This window comes from Triticum dicoccoides, chromosome 1A (genome assembly GCF_002162155.2).
Source record: "Triticum dicoccoides isolate Atlit2015 ecotype Zavitan chromosome 1A, WEW_v2.0, whole genome shotgun sequence".
NCBI lineage: Eukaryota > Viridiplantae > Streptophyta > Magnoliopsida > Poales > Poaceae > Triticum > Triticum dicoccoides.
In genome coordinates, this window is record NC_041380.1 from 149,240,798 (window position 1) to 149,261,386 (window position 20,589).

A 20,589-nucleotide genomic window follows, 5' to 3' on the forward strand; every position below is an offset into this window, starting at 1 on the left:
CTGACCTGCCCCGCTAGTAGTACGTTGAACTTCTCTGTGAACTAGGTTGAACTTCCACCAACATTGCCCAAATGGGGCTTGCGATATATTGTTGGAAAGCTATGGACCTCAATATCATGACCCAATTTAAATTTTTGGCAAAATATAAGCGGTTTAAGAGCAGATTTGAAAACCGTTTTTTTTTGAACAAAAAACGTGAATCGTATTTTCGATCGCATTTCTAAACCGTTTATCGGAATAAGGCATATAATATGGCGTTGGAAATCTGCTGCAAAACCGCTCCTTCCACGTGTTGAAAGTTTTCTCTAACTCCCTGTGGTTAAAGAGTAATTTGAAAAAACGTAAAATTTCGTAAACCGAACAGCTGAGTTCATTTTTTCGATGTCATTTCTAAATGGCTAATCCAATGGAGGCATATGATACGGCATTGGAAAACTTATGAAAATGCACTACTTTTTCATCTTGAAAGTTTTTTCTAATTTTGAATGGTTTAAGAGTAATTTAGAAAATGGTGAAAGTCCTACCGAGTTCGTATTTTCGAGTTAATTTTTTAACCGTGCGTCCGAATGCAACAAATGATATGGCGTTGGAAAGCTTGAACAAATGCAAAACTTTTTGGTATGTATTGTTTCTCCTAATTCTTTACGGTTTTAACTCAGTTTCAAAAATGGTGAAAAACATATTTTCGCCATAATTTCTACAAACTTTATCGGAATGGGGCAAATAATATACCGCTGAAAAGCTACAAAAAATGCTAAACTTTTTCATGTTGATGGTTTTCTCTAATTCCTAGCCGTTTTCAAGTAATTTCGAAAACGGCGGGATCATGTGTTCTGCCTTTATTGCGAAATAGATTCTTCGAAAATGCACCGCGTGAAGAACCTGAATTTCTCGTCGCGTGTACCTGAACTTCACTCTACTTTTTTACGTGCTTTTTGTGCTCGTAGGTATCCATCCACTGCTCGTAACTCTCTATCCACTCACCGGAATTGAGCAAGTAATATACTAGTGGAAAGCTGCTGTAAGCACATAACTTTCCCGTGTTAATCGTTTTTTCATACTCGTGATGATTTTAAAAGTTTTTCATCTGAAATTCATCCAGCGTAGTAGTTGAACTTCATGTTGTTTTCATGTTAAACTTCTGTGACGTATTTTCGTTTGTAATTTTCTTATCAATTCGTCAGTGTTACACAAATGATATTCTTGTTGTACAAACCTCTCTCACAATAATTTTTTTAACTTTCTCCGACAGAGTACTTGAACTTATAACGACAACAAATTTAACCATTGCATTTTTATTCCTTTTTAATACAAAATGCACACCGTGTAGAACGTGAACTTCTGGTAGTTTATCAACCTGAACTTCTCTCGGTTACGTGAAAATATCTAAGTTTTTTATAAATATTAATCTGAATTCCTTAATCCTTTTTTTGTGAATTTTGAAGCGCTCCATTTTTAAAAGTTGAACTTCTTATTATTTTATTTTTGAACTTCTTATTTCCATTCTTTAATAACGAGAAAAATATGAGTTTTCCATAATTATCGAACTTCTCCATCTTTTTAATATGGACTTCCTGGTTTTATTTCTTAATCTTTTTTTTCAATTTGAACATGGTTGATTCTTCAATACTAAGGGATATTTGAGTATTTTAATAACGGTAAAATGTTAGTTTCTAAATAAACATCGAACCACTTCGTTATTTTCGTTTGAACTTCTAGTTTTTTTAGAAATGGGGAAATCTATTTTTAAACATTTTTAGTTGTTCCTTTTTTAATTTGAACTTCTTCGTTTTATACTTTAGTAACGTGAAAAATCTGAGTTTTTCATAATCTTTGGACTTCTCTTTTATTTTAATTTGAACTTCCTAGTCTTATTCATAAAAAAAATATGTTTTTAAATAAGCACCATTTAAAAAAAATAAACTTTATACTTTTATTTTTCCAAGAAACGGAAAGAATTTGAGTTTTTGTATATCCATCGAACTTCTTTTTTTTAATTTGAACTTCTTCATTTTATTTTTCAGTAACAAGGAAAATATGACTTTTGTCATAAATATGAAACTTCTCTATTTTTGTAACTTGGACTTCTTGATTTATTTATTTCAGTAAAGACAATATCCTAGTTTTGTAATAAATATTGAATTGTCCATTATTTCAATTTCAACTTCTAGAGTTTTCTTTTAATTTTAGAAACAATGAAAGTCCTTTTTATGATTTTGGAACTTCTCTATTTTTAAAATTTGAACTTCTTGTTTATTATTTTAGAAATGGTGAAACATCCGCTTCTAAGTGTCTTTTACTTTTGAATTGCTCTATTATTTCTGTTTGAACTTCCTATGATCTTCTTGATTGGCTTTAGTGATTGAAGAAATTTGAGGTTTTAGTAAACATTGAACCGCTCCGCTTCTAGGTTTTTTAAGGTGTGTTGTGAGTATAACTCCCAACTTCGGTTGTTGGTGTATTTGAACTTATGCGATATTAGTAAAAAACAGAGCCAATTTGCGCATTTTTTGAATCTTTTCTAAATGGTTAACCTTGAACTTCTCGACGTTTTTCACTATACACACCTTTTTTGTATGTAATAACTTTTCTATGTCAAATGTCTCCCTGAATGTATATGAGCTTGCATAAAAAAATGTACGTGAGCTTCTTTTTTCAATGGTGTTTTCTTGCTAACATGGCACCACATAGATCCCTTAATTTCCCTTTTGGCTTCATACGTTCTAATGCAATGGTTTTGCACGGCATGCATGTTTATGAAATTACAGAAGTTAATTGGTTCGAGGTAAAAGGAAACACTAAAATAATTTATTTCCATTTTTGGCATAACCACCGGCACCTTAGGAACGTATCCATTTTTTATCTGCACTTGCTCGTTTTTTGGAGGCTCCACTGCTCTCTGCTGTAATTTCACAGCACGAGACTATACAATTTTTTTTTGAATTACTACAATCTTCAACCTGGAGTCAACCTTGGACTGCACAATCACGTGCAATCAGATAAAAGGTTTTATGCATCCGTAGTTGGATATAATGTACAACAATCACGTATAATATGCATCAAACTTCAACCTGGAGTCACATTGGACTGCAAGACCAAATTTTAGAAACAATGAAGTAAGTAGAGAGGGGGTGGAAGGGAGATTCGTGCGGTCCTTTATTCGCTCCAGCGAGTAACCAACGTTGTTACACGAGACCGGAGAGAACATCTCAGGCGAGGTTGATATTAGATAAACAAACTAACTGATATTAAGATAAACTCCACTGCTTAAATTATTGCCAATGATGATTTGGATAATTGATTGCTCTGTTGCTTCCCAGCTCCTCCAGACTGTAGTCCATCGTTCCGTGCGTGGGATGGATGACCGAACCAAATAAAACTTAAATGATAGTTGGAGGCAATGTCAGGTCGCCTCTTAGACCCCCAAGCTTGCCGGTGAGCAAACTGTGCACTGCAGCACTAGTACCTGCGGCCTAACTTCCGAAAAGCGCGCACATGCAAACAAAGACCTACTAAAGAGCAAAGCAAAAAGAGCGCGCATGCGATGGCAACGTCTCGAACGATGCCGGTCACGGTTCTGCTACGGCCATTACTTCCACGAGAGCTTGATCTCTAGCTCATAGGAAATCTTCATCTGATCCATCGATCTCTCGAAAGACCCGGAGACAAGCCCGACACGGATGTCGCACAACATGTTGCGCTTTGCCTCTGGCGGCGCACGGCCAGGCGGAATGCTGCATGCTCGATCGATCGGTGGTCTGGTCCCACGATAAACTCCACTGGCGATTGACAGTTTGACACCCTCGACCAGTCGACCACGCGACCGTCAGAGAACACAAGAGGCACCGGGTCAGGGGAACCCAAGTGGAGAGCAAATTTCTTGAATGACATCGACGAGCCATGCTGCACCATGTTCGCAGTAGCATAGAACGGCAAACATCACTTAGCATCTCTCTGAATAAACTGGGTGCAAAATTATGGACAAATGCAGCAGTGGGAACCGGGCGGCTGAGGCGGTGGACGTCTTGGGGCTACATAGTTGAACGGCCGGAGGTAGCAGCGGCAAACGGCTTGAGTGCTGTTGCGGCCGGAGGAAAGGTAGGCTCGCTTAATGGAGGCTGGAGAAGAAGATCGAGCCCGGCGAGGAAGCCGTCCATGGTGAGTTGGAGATGCGTTGGCGAGGGACGCATGCAGGCGGGATACGGCGTGACCTCTCAAGGCGTCTGACCCCTGGACGACAGCTAGGCCGGAGACCGGGGCCTGTAACCCGGTCCTTGAGGCGGCGGAGCGGGGGCACGCGGCGAGCCTCTGCGCCCGTGTAGCCGGCGGGGGGCACGACACCGGCGACGAGGAGGGAGACGCTCGCCGACGGGGGGCTCGCGGGATGCGGAGGCTCTCGTTGGGAGTTGGTGGGGGCGCCTTGGGTAGGACAGCCGGCGGGAGGAGGCGCGCGGGACGGCGAGATCCAGGAGGGTGGCGGCGCTCGGGGAAGGGGATCGAGGGATGTCAGGGTGGGGATCGGGGCAAGCGGGTGGGGTGGGGTGTTTTTTTTTCTGTAATCGGTCCGATGGGGTTTTCGGGAGTTCGGAAACAGCTCGTCGCTCCTATATATAGTATAGGGCCTGGCTGTGATCCAAATAATATATATATATGAGGAGCGGGAGTACGTACTCTCAGGAGTATACAACCATTTTCCTATATATATATATGACAACATTATTCTAATTTTAGAATTAGAATAATTATTTGAATGACGGTGTGCCTTATATAGCGCCCGAAGAGGCGTTCCCGAATTCCAACCGGTCAAAGAAAAAAACCACCGCACCCACTTCCCACGACTCCCTCCCCTACCCTCTCCCGAACCCATCTACCCACTCCTCACGGCATCGCGCCGCCGCCGCCGATCTTCTCCCGATCCACCGCCGCTGCCTACCCCGTCTCCTTCCAGCTCGCCGGCGCCCCCGCCTCCTTCTGGCCCGCCAGCGCGCACTGTCGTCCCCGCCTCCTTCCAGCGCGAGGCCGACCCACCCTACCTCTAAGCAGGCCGACCCGACCAGCCGCTCCACCATTCGCCGGAGACGGCACCCCAATCGACCCGCCGTCCCACCGTCGGCCGGCACGACGCCTCGATCCAGTCCGCACTTCCAGCCCACTACGTCCCCACGCTGCCCTGGTCTCCCCCACCGTCGCAAGTAGCTACAGCACCGGCCATCTCCTGTCGCGGATCGGGCAGCCCCCCACCGCCACCCACAACCCGATGCATCGCCGCCCCGGCGGATCCACGCCGCTCCTCTGTCTCCTGGCCGATGCCCCTGGCTCATCCTGCTGCTCACCTCCTCACTCACATATGCATCAACAAAGGCAGGTGGGTCGCTGCAGTCCACTTCGTGGCACAACAGCAGGGCGACTCTTCCAGGACGCATCTCACTTTTAACCGGCCCCAAATTCGCGCGCATGGAGGTGGTGATGCTCCAGTGAGCTCCTCCGTCCCCAGCCCGTCCCCTGATGCGGCCGCTGCACCACAGGTTCCTATCCATCGTGCCTCCTGTGTGCTTCTTCACACTTCACTTCTCTACTTCTTGGTGAGTGCACGCAAAATGTGCGCTAAAATGTCTCAGTGCACTAGTACTAGCTTTGTGTGTTCGTTTTCCCTTCTAGCTTAGCCCTTGTGCCTGCTAATTGATATAGCTTGCATTGCACGAGTGTTTTCCATGTGTGTTCTGCACTTTAGGTTCAAGTTCAAACAAAAATCATGTCTTGAAATAGTTCAGGTTCTACTGCCAAAGTGAGTTCAAAAAAACAATGTCGTGGAGATGATATCTTTTTCTAAAATACTTTGAAAGCACTTTATGTGCTAGTTTTTAAAAAAGAAATGTAACAAATGTCCAAATGATAAACGAGCATGGAAACCTCAAGGTTCAGAACACTTTGCAGATTGGTAATGCGATAAAAGAGCATGGAAACCTCAAGGTTCAGAATGAACGTCTTCTGACAGACCTAATCCGGACATACGTAGTTCTCTGTACCTAAATATGAATTGAATGAACCAGGAAAGGAATCTACCGACCTTGATAGGTGTTGGGCATAGCAGTGCAGGATATTACCTTTTATTCTCAAGCTCACAAATCGCAGCATTGAAAAATTGCAAACAATAGAACAGAGAACATCAACAAATCTTGTGCTTTACCATTTCAGGTACACCCAAACTGAAATTGTGTGAACTTTTCTCTTGAGAAAAGGTAAAAAGCATTTTGTGTGGATGCATTTCAGGTACACGCTTCCACCCGGCCCTCTCCTCGCGCCTGCGCCCTTTGGTAGCCATGGATCTCAAATGGATGCATGCAGCAGCCGACATCCACGCGTCGCCCTGGCCAAAGCTCGCTGTGTTGGCTTCTGCGCGCTGCCCCAACCACCAGTTGAAGCTCTGCCTTGGACAACGCACATCGCGCGTCGCCCCAGTCTCCTGTCGGCTGCTGATGCACGTCGCTGCTGGTCTTCATGATGCGTCCCTGAACTTGCTCCGGCTTCAAGACCTCCACAGCGCTGCCGAAGCTCTGCCTTGGACGTATTTTGGTGAGGGATATAGAGATTCACGTAAGTTATGCTGAAGTTCAAATTCAGAAAAAACAGGCGGTTCAATGTTTAAATTATCTCCTTCGTTTCTGAATAATAAGTTGCATGCTCTGGTGGAATGGATTAGCGACGAAGAGTTTTACAATTTTCATGTTCAGCTCGATGCTATTTGTTGCCTAAATCACCCAGTATGGTGGGGTAATCTGAATTTCTATCCCTCTGTTTTTTGCGTGTGTGCCTGCTGTGCTGCCTATAGGTTGAAAACGAGCATTCACAGTGGGCTACATTAGAGAATAAATAATTTGGGCTGGGCTCATTGGTAAGTGGAGGCCTAGTAGTTCAGAAACGATGCACGCTAGTGGATTTTGTTATCTTTGCAACACTACTGGTTCACAAGCGATTAACGCTGTTCCTTGAAAAAACAAGAAGCGATGCACTCTTTTTCAATATTTGCACCAACACAAGTATTTCTAGCTACGCACGCATGTTTCTCTAAAAAATAAAACTACACGCGCCTGCCATTTTTTTGAATTGTTTGCTTACCACATGTGTCACGTGGTGCACACATGCATGTCGTTGATAGCTACTGTTCCGCAAATGAAATTTCTTGCGCTTAACATTTTTATTTTTATTTTAATCAATATGATCCATGGCACTTCATACATAAAAAACAATGGTTAGCAGTTCAAAAATTCATCACCCGAAGTTTCATTTTCTCGCTTCTAAAATAAGCTTCATTTTCTCGCTTCTAAAAATTAAACATAGACGTCCAAATTAAAATAATAGGATAGTTCAATGGTTCGCCAATTACTAAAGAATAAACCAAGATGTTGAAATTACAAGAAATAATGGATCAATGTTCATTCAAGAAGTATAGAATTTTCCCATTTTCTTAAATAAAAACAAGTTGAAAAAAGTTCATTTAAAAATATTGTTTCATTTTCTAAACAATAAAACCAAGAAGTGCAAATTAGAAAGATGGTAGTTCAAATTCGAATAATGAAGCGGTTTGATGTTTATTAAAAAATTCAAAATTTCATCAATATTAAAGAATGAAAACAAGAAGTTCAAAAAATAAAAAACAAGAAGTTCAATTTTTTAAAATAGAGAGGTTTAAAATTTATACAAAGGATTTTCACCGTTTAAAAAATAAAAAAACTCTGTAAATTTAAATTTAAATAATGGATCAGTTTAATATTTATTAAAAAATTACGATTTTTTACTAAAAGAAATAAACCAAGAAGTCCAATTACAAAGATAAAGAAATTGATATTTACAAAAAAACTTAGGATTTCCTTGTTACTAAAGGAAAAAAAATGAAGAAGTTCAAAATAAAAAAGAGAGTCGTTTGATGCGTACGGGAAAACAAAACTATAAAGTTCAATTTTTAAAAAATGTTTGATCCTCATATATAAACATTGTTTTTCTAAAAATAAGACTAAGAAGTTCAAATGAAAATAACAGAGAAGTTCGAAGTGTATATAAAAAACTCAGATTTTCTCATTATTAAAGAATAAAATGAAGAAGTTCAAATTAAAAAAAGGAACAACAAAAAAGTTTAAAAAAGATTTCCCCCCTTTTTTTTATAGAAAAACTACATGTTCAAATTTCGCGAGTATGTAAAAATGATCAACACCGGAAAGTTGCGTCTTTTCAATAGCTTTTCATCGGTATATCATTTGCTCAATTCAGGTAAGTGGGTGGGGAGTTAAGGGCAAAAAACAGCACGTGGAAAACAGAGTGAAGTTCAAACAGAACTACTCCAGAAGTTCAACCTCTTCACGCAGTGCATTTTCGGAGACTCTGTTTTTGCGATGAAGGCGGATCGCATGATCTAAGAAGTTCAGATTGATAACTGCGAGAAGTTCACGTACTACACGATGTGCATTTTGTATTAAAAAAAGAATGAAAAAGCAAAGGATAAAAGTTTTATTGCTAGAAGTTCAAGTGGTCGGCTCGAGAAAGTTCAAAATTCTTGTGAGAGAGGTTGAACAAAAAATACGTGACAGAAGTTCGAGGTGAAAACAGTGGGAAGTTCAGCTACTACACGGAATGCGTTTCAGATAAGAATATAAGAATAGAAAACAAAAAGGCTTAAAAGGTTTGTTGCAAGAAGTTCATGTGCTCCTCCTAGCATAGTTCAAAATTCATGTGCGAGACGTCCGTCGTTCATTTACATGTTTAAAAAAAGAAGCAAAAACAACATTGTTTTGCCATTTTAAAACTACTCTCACGTTAGGAATTTGTAACACTTGTCTACATGAAAAACTTGCTGCTATTCATAAGCTATCCAACGGTATATTATGTGCTACATTTCGACGAACAGTTTAAAATTTGCATGTATACCGTTTACAACACGTTTTTATGCATTCAAAAATTCTTACTTGTTGAAAGAATTTTCATAGTGAAAACAATGAGAAGTTCAAGTACTGCAAGGAATGCATTTCAGGTGAGAATAAGAGTATAGAAAAATAAAAGCTTAAAAGGTTTGTTGAAAGAAGTTCAAGTGCTCTGTCCGGGGAAGTTCAAAAATTCTTGTGAGAGAGGTTCACCTTGTATTTCCATGCTTGATTTTTTTCGTATAAAAATCGAATATGATTCTTTAATCAAAATATAAAAAGGTGAAATTCATTTACCTGTTCAAAAAATAAAAAACACAACGCCTTTTTCTGCACTTTTAAAAACAACTCATAAACGAAAAAATGTTTGCTAGAAGTTCAAGTGCTCGGCGAGGAAAAGTTCAAAAAATTCTTCTGGGAGAGGTTTACCGTGTATTTAGATGTCCAAAATACATAAAAAAATGTTATTTTTTGTGTTTTAAAATAATTCTCTCAAACCAGAGAGAAGTTCAAAGTGATAACAACTGGAAGTTCACGTACTACATGGTGTGTATTTCATATAAGAAAAATACAATAAAGTGAAATAGAGTGAAGTTCAAACAGACATGCCCCAGAAGTTCAACTACTTCACGCAGTGCATTTCCGTTTGCGATGAATGCATAAATCATGATCTCGCCATTTTCTAATTTACTTCAAAACAGCAGGAATATCATTTGTGTAAGTTCAAGTCCTCGGTCGGAGAAAGTTTAAAAAATTATTGTGAGAGAGGTTTGTACAAACGGAATATCATTTGTGTAACACTGACGAATGAACGAGAAAATTACAAACAAAAATACATCACAGAAGTTCAATGTGAAAACAGCAGGAAGTTCAACTACAACGCTGAATGAATTTGAGATGAAAAACTTTTAAAATCATCGTGAGTACGAAAAAATGATTAACACGGGAAACTTGCGTGCTTACAGCAGCTTTCCATCTGTATATCACCTGCTCAATTCCGGTGAATGAATGGAGAGTTACGAGCAGTGGATGGAGACCTACAAGCAAAAAAATCACGTGAAAACAGAGTGAAGTTCAGGTACACACGCCGAGAAGTTCAAGTTCTTCACGCGGTGCATTTTCGAAGAATCTGTTTCGCGATAAAGGCAGAACGAATGATCTCGCCATTTTCGCAATTACTTGAAAACGGCTAAGAATCAGAGAAAACCATGAACATGAAAAAGTTTCACATTTTCCATAGCTTTTCAACGGTATATTATTTGCCCAATTCTGATAAAGTTTGTAGAAATTACGACGAAAATACGTTTTTCGCCATTTTCGAAACTGACTTGTAACAGTAAAGAATTGGGAGAAACAATACATACCAAAAAGTTTCGCATTTGTTCAAGCTTTCCAACGCCATATCATTTGCTGCATTCGGACATACGGTTAAAAAATTAGCTCAAAAATACGAACTCGGTAGGACTTGGACCATTTTCTAAATTACTCTTCAACCATTCAAAATTAGAAAAAAACTTTCAAGATGAAAAAGTAGCGCATTTTCATAAGCTTTCCAACGCCGTATCATATGCCTCCATTGGATTAGCCGTTTAGAAATGACATCGAAAAAACGAACTCAGCTGTTCGGTTTACGAAATTTTACGTTTTTTCAAATTACTCTTTAACCATAGGGAATTAGAGAAAACTTTCAACATGTGGAAGGAGCGGTTTTGCAGCAGCTTTCCAACGCCATATTATATGCCTTATTCCGATAAACGGTTTAGAAATACGATTGAAAATACGATTTCACGTTTTTTGTGCGAAGAAAAAACGATTTTCAAAACTGCTCTTAAACCGCTTATATTTTGCCAAAAATTTAAGTTGGGTCATGATATTGATGTCCATAGCTTTCCGACGGTATATCGCAAGCCCCATTTGGGCAATGTTGGCAGAAGTTCAACCTAGTTCACAGGGAAGTTCAACCTACTACTAGCGGGGCAGGTCAGGTTGTGATCAGAATATTATTCTGATCCCGTGATCAGAATAGTGGTTATATATATCAAAATATTGCCCAAATGGGGCAATATATATACACAGCCCGTCTATTTTGATAATATTATCTGAATAGTTATTCTGATAACACTTCCGCATTGCATGCTCAACGCGAGGGCACTGCACTTTCTTTAGCAAGAGCACTGCATTACAGAGGCTAGTGGACTTCGCGTCGGAAAAAACTGCGCGTAGTGTTTTTTCGGTACTGTTTTAGCTCTAATTTTTTAACCATTTATCAGAACGAGGCGTGTAACATACTGTCGGAAAGCTACGGATTAGGCACAACTTTTCCATGTTGAACACTTTTCGAGATTCCCCGCGGTTTAAGAGCAGTTTCAAAAACGGTGCGACCCACGAATAGGGGCAACGAGCGTTTTTTCGCGTTTTTTTTCTAAACCGCTCGTCGGAATGAGGCAAATGATACACCGTTGGATAGATATCGTCGAGGCACATCTTTTTCATTAACTATTGTTTTCTCTAATTCATTACGGTTTAAGAGCAGTTTCAAATTTATTAAATTGCGGAATTCTGTTTTTCAATTTTTTTAAAATTTTCGGTACTGTTTTCGCTCTAGTTTTTTAACTGTTTGTCGAAACGAGGCGTGTAATATACCGTTGAAAAGCTATGGACAAGGCGCAACTTTCATATGTTGAAATGTTTTTGAAATTCCTTATGGTTTTAAGTTAATTTTAAAAATCGTGCGGCTGACGACGAGTGGCAGCGGCCGTTTTTCGTGAAATTTTTACAAACCGCTGATCAGAATGATTCAAACGATACGTCGTTGGAAAGATATCGACGAGGCGCAACCTTTTCATGTAGAACACCCTCTCTAATTCTTTACTGTTTAAGAGGTATTTCGAATTTACCGAAATGCGGACACTCTGTTTTTGGCGACACCCCAAATCGACATGGGTACTTCATCCGACTGAAAACCGCACTGCATCTGACGAAAAACTGTACTGCATCAGACGGGTAAGAGAACTGCATGATTTCTTTTATTAAAACATAATTTTTTCAAGGACAAGAAAGTAGAGTGCACTTCACATCGGGTGTAAATGAACCACAATACTATCAAGAAGTGAACCACATTAGTTTTTTCTGCTTCCGTAACATTTTTTTTTGCACTTACGGGATGAACAACATCATATAGTCAACCACACTGCTACAGAATGAAAACCGCATTGCATCAGACAGTCGGGTGAACTTCATCATTTTCTTTTTGTCAGGCGTAATTTTTCTCTAGCGAGGAAGTGAATCACACTTCACATCGGGCGTAAGTGTACCGCAACACTATCAAGAAATAAACCACAATATTTTTTTTTGTCGTTTCCATACTTTTCTGCACTTCACGTTGGAGTTAAGTGAACATGCGACACTACCAGAAGTGAACCACGACACTACTAAAAGTGAACCGCATGACATTCTTTGTTGTCTTTTTTTCATATTCTTTTCTTGTACACATGTAGACCAGGCAAGTGGACCACATGGTCAAAGTAAGTGAACCGCGTGGCTAAGACCAGAGAACTGCATTTTTTCGGTTGGTGAAAGTGAACGGCAGGGCAGAAAGTAGTGGACTACATCGAAAAAGAAATGAACTTCTTTTGTGATGTTTTTTTGTTGATTTTTCAAAAGGAACTAGAGGAGTGAACTGCACGCATACATACACCACATTGCAAGCATACCAAAAACAAGGGAAATCGCCACATGCGACAATACAAATTATTTTCTCAAAAAATACACAAATGACCGATGGGGGTGTACTGCACACATACACACACAGCATTGCACGCATATACAAAAGGAACTGCATGCACATGATGCTTGCAGATTGTTGTCTCGTCGACAAGTGGGGTTTTAATTTTCTTCCTTTTCCACAGAAGTGAACTCACCCTCATAATTTCCTTCCTTTTCTGCCAACACGGCTCGCCCGAAACTTCACTGCACGCGGAGTCGAAACTGACTGCAGTTGCACGCAAAAAAACTGCAAGTACAGTAGCACAGAACCGCATCATGCGTCCGCCCGAGATGTGCACGGCGGGCTGGAGCCCTGCAGGAACAGAATGCTCACTCAGAGCGGCAGGAAAAGGCGGGGAGGAGGCAGGGTTTCGGGGGCGACCGCGTGCTGGGGACGGCGACGGGCGGAGATGGTGCAACCCGGAGATAGCGACGGGGTTCCTCCGCAATGGCAACCATGACGAGGAAATCGTCGTGCCATGGGCGTACACGAGTTGCCTCACCGCCACAACAGTACTGCACGCGCGCGCATGCTGGATTGCATGGCCGTGCTACCTGACCATGGATCCATGGCAGAGTTGCGTCGCCGCCATCTGCGCGCTCTCCATCTGTCCCTCCATGGATCCATGGCAGAGAGGTCCTCACGCTCGATGCAGAATTAGAGGGATCCACGGGGATGGCGTTAGAGATGGACGATTGGGCTACGGAGGCGGCATGGGGATGCCGGACCAACGGTATTCGAGGCGGAGGAAAGGGCGCTGGGGGCGCCGGAGTAGAGCGGGCCGCCGGATCCAGCAGGGGATCGACAACGGCGCCAGTTTGCCGAGATGGCACGGTGGGCGGCGGTGTGGAGAGGCGCGGCGGACTGCGCATCGGCGGGGCGGCGAGGGGTAGCCTCAGATCCGGCGTAGGGGAGGGCGGGGGCGGCGCGGGAGGTCGTGGCTGCCTCGGATCCGGTGCGGGGGAGGGCTAGGGCGGCGCGGGAGGGCGCATAGTCTCCAGTAGACCAGCACCATCTGGGCAGGAGGTTGGTAGCCAGAGAGGGGCGGCGCAGTGGGAAGGAGGTGGGGTTCTTGGGAGGAGAAGGATGGGTGACGTCGGCAGGGGTAGGTGTGGGTGGAAGGCCAGTCAGTGGAGGGTGCCTGGTCGGTGCGCCGCTGGTGGCTGCCGGCGACGGCAGTAGAAGGTGAGGAGGATTGGGGTTGGTCTGGTGCGAGGTGTGAGGGGCGGCACGGGGAGGGAGGTTGTATGGTGTAGGCGTTGGTGGAGGGAGGTGGTTCGATGGGGAAGGAGACGGGGGGACGAAGGTGGGAGGAGGTACGTGTCGTGGGCACGAGTGTGGGAGCCACGGAGTGGGGGTGGGTTTCGGGCTGGGGTTGACCAGGCTTTTTTTCCCTTTTGTGTCGTCGTCGGGTGGCTGCCGGTCTAGAGTGTTATCAGAATAAGGGTAGGTGTTATTAGAATAAGGTCTTAAGGGGTGTTATCATAATAGACCCACCCTATATACATATGTGTGTGTGTTGTTCTAAGAATGATCATGATGCCCTTATGTCTGTATTTTATTTTTATCGACACCTCTATCTCTAAACATGTGGACATATTTTTGATTTTGGCTTTCGCTTGAGGACAAGCAAGGTCTAATCTTGGTGGAGTTGATACGTCCATTTTGCATCATGCTTTTATATTGATATTTATTGCATTATGGGCTGTTATTACACATCATGTCACAATACTTATGCCTATTATCACTTATTTTACAAGGTTTACATGAAGAGGGAGAATGCCGACAGCTGGAATTCTGGGCTGAAAGAGGAGCAAATATTAGAGACCTAATTTGCACAACTCCAAAAGTCCTGAAACTTCACGGGAGCATGTTTCAGAATATATAAAAAATATTGGGCGAAAGAAGTACCAGAGGGGGGCCACCCACTGTCCACGAGGGTGGGGGTGATACGTCTCCGTCGTATCTACTTTTCCAAACACTTTTGCCATTGTTTTGGACTCTAACTTGCATGATTTGAATGGAACTAACCCGGACTGACACTGTTTTCAGCAGAATTACCATGGTGTTATTTATGTGCAGAAACAAAAGTTCTCGGAATGACCTGAAACTTCACAGAACATCTTTTCGGAAATAATAAAAAAATCTTTGCAAAAGATGAAGACCAGGGGGGCCACCATCTGTCCATGAGGGTGGGGCGCGCGCATGCCCCCTAGGGCGCGCCCCTACCTCGTGGGCCCCCTGGAGCTCCTCCGACCTCAACTACAACTCTATATATTTGGTTTCAGGGAGAAAAAAACCAGAGAGAAGGATTCATCGTGTTTTATGATACGGAGCCGCCGCCAAGCCCTAAAACCTCTCGGAAGGGCTGATCTGGAGTCCGTTCGGGGCTCCGGAGAGGGGAATCCGTCGCCATCGTCATCATCAACCATCCTCCATCACCAATTTCATGATGCTCACCGCCGTGCGTGAGTAATTCCATCGTAGGCTTGCTGGACGGTGATGGGTTGGATGAGATCTATCATGTAATCGATTTAGTTTTGTTAGGGTTTGATCCCTAGTATCCACTATGTTCTGAGATTGATGTTGCTATGACTTTGCTATGCTTAATGCTTGTCACTAGGGCCCGAGTGCCATGATTTCAGATCTGAACCTATTATGGTTTCATCAATATATGAGAGTTCTTGGTCCTATCTTGCAAGTCTATAGTCACCTATTATGTGTTATGATCCATTAACTCCGAAGTGACAATAATCGGGATACTTACCGGTGATGACCATAGTTTGAGGAGTTCATGTATTCACTATGTGCTAATGCTTTGTTCCGGTACTCTATTAAAAGGAGGCCTTAATATCCCTTAGTTTCCATTAGGACCCCGCTGCCACGGGAGGGTAGGACAAAAGATGTCATGCAAGTTCTTTTCCATAAGCACATATGACTATATTCGGAATACATGCCTACATTACATTGATGAATTGGAGCTAGTTCTGTGTCACCCTATGTTATGATTGTTACATGATGAACCGCATCCGGCATAATTCTCCATCACCGATCCATTGCCTATGAGCTTTCCATATATTGTTCTTCGCTTATTTACTTTTCCGTTGCTATTGCTATCATCACTACAAAATACCAAAAACATTACTTTTGCTATCGTTACTCTTTGCTACCGTTACCACTACTATCATATTACTTTGCTACTAAATACTTTGCTGCAGATATTAAGTTTCCAGGTGTGGTTAAATTGACAACTCAACTGCTAATACTTGAGAATATTCTTTGGCTCCTCTTGTGTCGAATCAATAAATTTGGGTTGAATACTCTACCCTCGAAAACTGTTGTGATCCCCTATACTTGTGGGTTATCAAGACTATTTTCTGGCGCCTTTGCCGGGGAGCATAGCTCTATTCTTTGAGTCACTTGGGATTTATATCTGCTTATCATTATGAAGAACTTGAGAGATCCAAAAACCAAGATTTATCCCTCAACTACGAGGGGAGGTAAGGAACTACCATCTAGCTCTGCACTTGATTCACCTTCTGTTTTGAGTAAGCTTGCGACACCTAAACCTGCTTCTGCTATTCATTCTGATATGTCCCATGTTAATGATGATGCCACTTCTGCTATGCATGATACTTATGACGAAACTACTTCTATGCTTGATACTACTGTGCCACTTGGTGAATTTCTTGATGAACAACTTGCTAGGATTAGAGAGTGAAAATATTGAATCTGATAATATTGATGAAAATGATGATGAAAACTTGCCCGTTATTCCTAAGGGTTATGTTTTTGATAAAGAAGCTTCTTTAGCTATTTTAGCTTGCAAAGATAGTTATGAACTTAAGAGGTTATTAGCTAAATGGAATAAGCAATCTCCAAATGCTAGTATGAAACCTGACCCTGCTTTTGCTACTTCACTGCTAAATATTTCCCTGCTCATAAGAAACAAGCTGCTTTAAGGGATATTTATAATTTTGTGCAAATTGAAGAAGAGAGTCTCCCACAAGCTTGGGGGAGGCTTCTCCAATTACTTAATGCTTTGCCTGATCATCCTCTTTAGAAAAATGAAATACTTGATATCTTTTATAATGGACTAACCGATGCTTCCAGAGATTACTTGGATAGTTGTGTTGGTTCTGTTTTCAGGGAAAGAACGCTGGATGAAGCTGAAATTCTATTGAATAATATGTTGACCAATGAATATAATTGGACACTTCCTGAGTCAGCTCTTGAGCCTATTCCTAAACCAAAGAAATCTATGAAAGAAAAAGGTATTAAAGCTGAAGATGTTAAGAATTTACCTCCTATTGAAGAAATACACGGTCTTAATTTACCGCCTGTTGAAGAAACATATGATCTTAATCCATTACCTATTGAAGAAATACATGGTATTGATAACCCGACACAGGTAGTAAAGGTAAATTCTCTCTACAGATATGATAAAGCTGAAATCCCATTTACTAAGTTTGCTAGCCCATGCTTAGATGACTTTGATAAATTTATGGCTAAGCAAGAAGATTTTAATGCTTATTTTGGTAGACAATTGAAATACAATTCCAATATGCTTGAACACTTGGGCGATTATATGGCTAATGTCAAAGGTGAACTTAAACTTATTAGTAAACATGCTTCTATGGTTACCACTCAAGTAGAACAGGTACTTAAAGCTCAAAATGATTTGCTTAATGAATTTAATAGTAAGAATAATGATTATGCTGTTAGAGTGGCTACTAGAACTGGTAGAATGACTCAGGAACCTTTGTATCCTGAAGGCCACCCTAAGAGAATTGAGCAAGATTCTCAGAGAAATAATATAGATGCACCTAGTCCTTCTAAAAGGAAGAAAAATAAAAATGATAGGACTTTGCATGCTTCTAGTGAACCTATTGCTCAACCACCTGAGAATCCAAATGATATTCCTATTTCTGATGTTGAAACATAATCTGGTAATGAACCTAAAACTAGTGATAATGTTAATGATAATGTTCATGATGATGCTCAACCTAGCAATGACAAGGATATAGAAATTGAACCTGCTGTTGATCTTGATAACCCACAATCAAAGAATCAACGTTATGATAAGAAAGACTTTGTTGCTAGGAAACATGGTAAAGAAAGAGAACCATGGGTTCAGAAACCCATGCCTTTTCCTCCCAAACCATCCAAGAAAAAGGATGATGAGAATTTTGAGCGCTTTGCTGAAATGATTAGACCTATCTTTTTGCGTATGCGATTAACTGATATGCTCAAAATGAATCCTTATGCTAAGTACATGAAAGATATTGTTACAAATAAGAGAAAGATACCGGAAGCTGAAATTTCCACCATGCTTGCTAATTATACTTTTAAGGGTGGAATACCAAAGAAACTTGGAGATCCAGGAGTACCCACTATACCATGCTCCATTAAAAGAAACTATGTTTAAACTACTTTATCTGATCTTGGAGCCGGTATTAGTGTTATGCCTCTCTCTTTATATCGTAGACTTGATTTGAATAAGTTGACACCTACTTAAATATCTTTGCAAATGGCTGATAAATCAACTGCTATACCTGTCGGTATTTGTGAGGATGTGCCTGTTGTAGTTGCAAACGTTACTATTCTAACGGACTTTGTTATTCTCGATATTCCCAAGGACGATTGTATGTCTATTATTCTTGGAAGACCCTTTTTGAATACTGTAGGGGCTGTTATTGATTGCACTAAAGGCAATGTCACTTCTCATGTTAATGGCAATGAGCATACGGTACACTTTCCGAGGAAACAACCTCAAGTTCATAGTATCAATTCTATTGGAAAAATTCCATCGATTATATTTGGAGGTTTTGAATTTCCTCTTCCTATTATCAAGAAGAAATATGATATTCTTATTATTGGGGATGTGCATATCCCCGTTGAGGTAACATAGTGTTATTCGAAATTTCTCCGGTTCCATGTTATTCGGAATGAGTTCGTTAACAAGACTTGATCAACCTTGTTAGTGGATTCCTTTTGATGGTCATGATATGGATGAAACTAGAAGGCACGACCTTCTGTACCCTCCTTTTACTTTCTGTTATTTATAATAAATAAAATGAAAATAAGTTTTTTTTCTGTCTGTTATCTGATTACCCGTGCAATATAAAAATACCCCAAAAATAAAAGTTCTCCAAATGCCCTGAAATTTAAATATGATTTTTTCTGGAATATTTGAGAATATTTGGCACTGAGAACACAGCAGGAGGAGCTGGCACCTGGCCACGAGGGTCAGGGGCGCGCCCTACCCCCCTGGGCGCCCCCCTGCCTCGTGGGCCCACTGTGGCCCTCCTCCACTTATTCCTGCACCTACACACTTCTTCTTCCTCCCACAAACACGAATATCCAGTTTTTACCCGAGTCCAAGCTCATTTTGCTGCCCACTATTTATTTAGATTATAAGAGTATGGTGGCACATGACTTTATTGTTAAGAATAGGGAAGGGGAGCTTAAATACAAATTGTTCTTTCATAAACATCATCCTGAGACTATTACCCTGCTTGCTCCTTCCTTGTTTGATTTATCTGCAGGCCAGTACCTTGTTCCGTTAGAGGCTATTCACGCCTACCGGAACCCTACATCAGCCACAGAGCCAGAGTCGGAACCACAAGTTGATCCTCCATGACAGTCTAATTACCATTGGGATCCGAAGATGATTTCCAACCAGTGGCAATCAGAGTCTTCTTCATCGCAGTACGAACCCAACTATTATTATGGATATCCGCCAGGCCAACCGTGGCCATAAACCAACTTAGGCCAAAAGCCTAAGCTTGGGGGAGTACATATTTCTCACCGACATTATATTCATGTTCACACACTCATTACCAGATGTCGATGCTCATACTTTTTCATTGTGTCATCCATGCTAGTTTATTTTCCTCCTATGCTTTCTTCTTGTATGTTTAATAAACCTTAAGAAAAACCAAAAAAATTAGTTGTAGCTTTTAATTAGTTTACTTTCCATGCTTGTAGTAGTAATTAAAAAGAAAACCCAAAAAGATTTCCTGTTCTTCTTTTGCTTGTTGGGAGCTTTCTCGTGTAAATAGTTTTATTTATTTTCTTTTCTTTGGGGGTCGATAGGAGAAGACCATGATTAAATTGTTGAAGTAGCTCTTATATGCATTATTGTTGATCTGACAAAAGAGCCCGTATTGCCTTCTCCTCTCCTGTTTATTGAATGCTTGCAGATTCCAGCTTAGTCCAATGCACGTGTACTATTATTATTATTCACACTATTCGGTCGTGCAAGTGAAAGGCAATTATGACGATATATGATGGACTAACTAAGATGAGAAAAGCTGGTATGAACTCGACCTCTCTTGTTTTTGTAAATATGATTAGTTCATCATTCCTGATTCGGCCTATTATGAATAAACATGTTTGCAATGACAACTAGAGATCATAGTTTCTTGTGCCATGCTTGATTAGCTAGGAGCTTATAATGGTTTACCTTGCGTGCGAACATGCTATTAAAATGGTTGTGATGTGGTATGATAGGGTGGTATCCTCCTCTGAATGATTTAAGTGACTTGACTTGGTGCATGTTCACGCATGTAGTTGAAACAAAATCAACATAGCCTTCACGATATTTATGTTCATGGTGGATTATATCCTACTCATGCTTGCATTCGGTGTTGATTAATTTTAATGCATGTTCATGACTATTGTCGCTCTCTAGCTGGTCGCTTCCCAGTCTTTTGCTAGCCTTCACCTGTACTAAGCAGGAATACTGCTTGTGCATCCAACTCCATAAACCCCAAAGTTATTCCATATGAGTCCACCATACCTACCTATATACGGTATCTACCTGCCGTTCCAAGTAAATTTGTATGTGCCAAACTCTAAACCTTCAAATAAATATCCTGTTTTGTATGCTCGAATAGCTCATGTATC

At 41.1% G+C, this 20,589-nt stretch overlaps 1 long non-coding RNA gene across 1 annotated transcript; it reads left to right on the plus strand.

Annotated features, from left to right (window-relative positions):
- The first annotated feature begins 4,814 nt into the window (after positions 1–4,814).
- LOC119368123 lies at positions 4,815–6,785 on the plus strand. Its single transcript, XR_005176539.1, has 2 exons — positions 4,815–5,525; positions 6,271–6,785. It is a non-coding gene; the product is annotated as an uncharacterized LOC119368123 (long non-coding RNA).
- Positions 6,786–20,589: the final 13,804 nt, after the last annotated feature.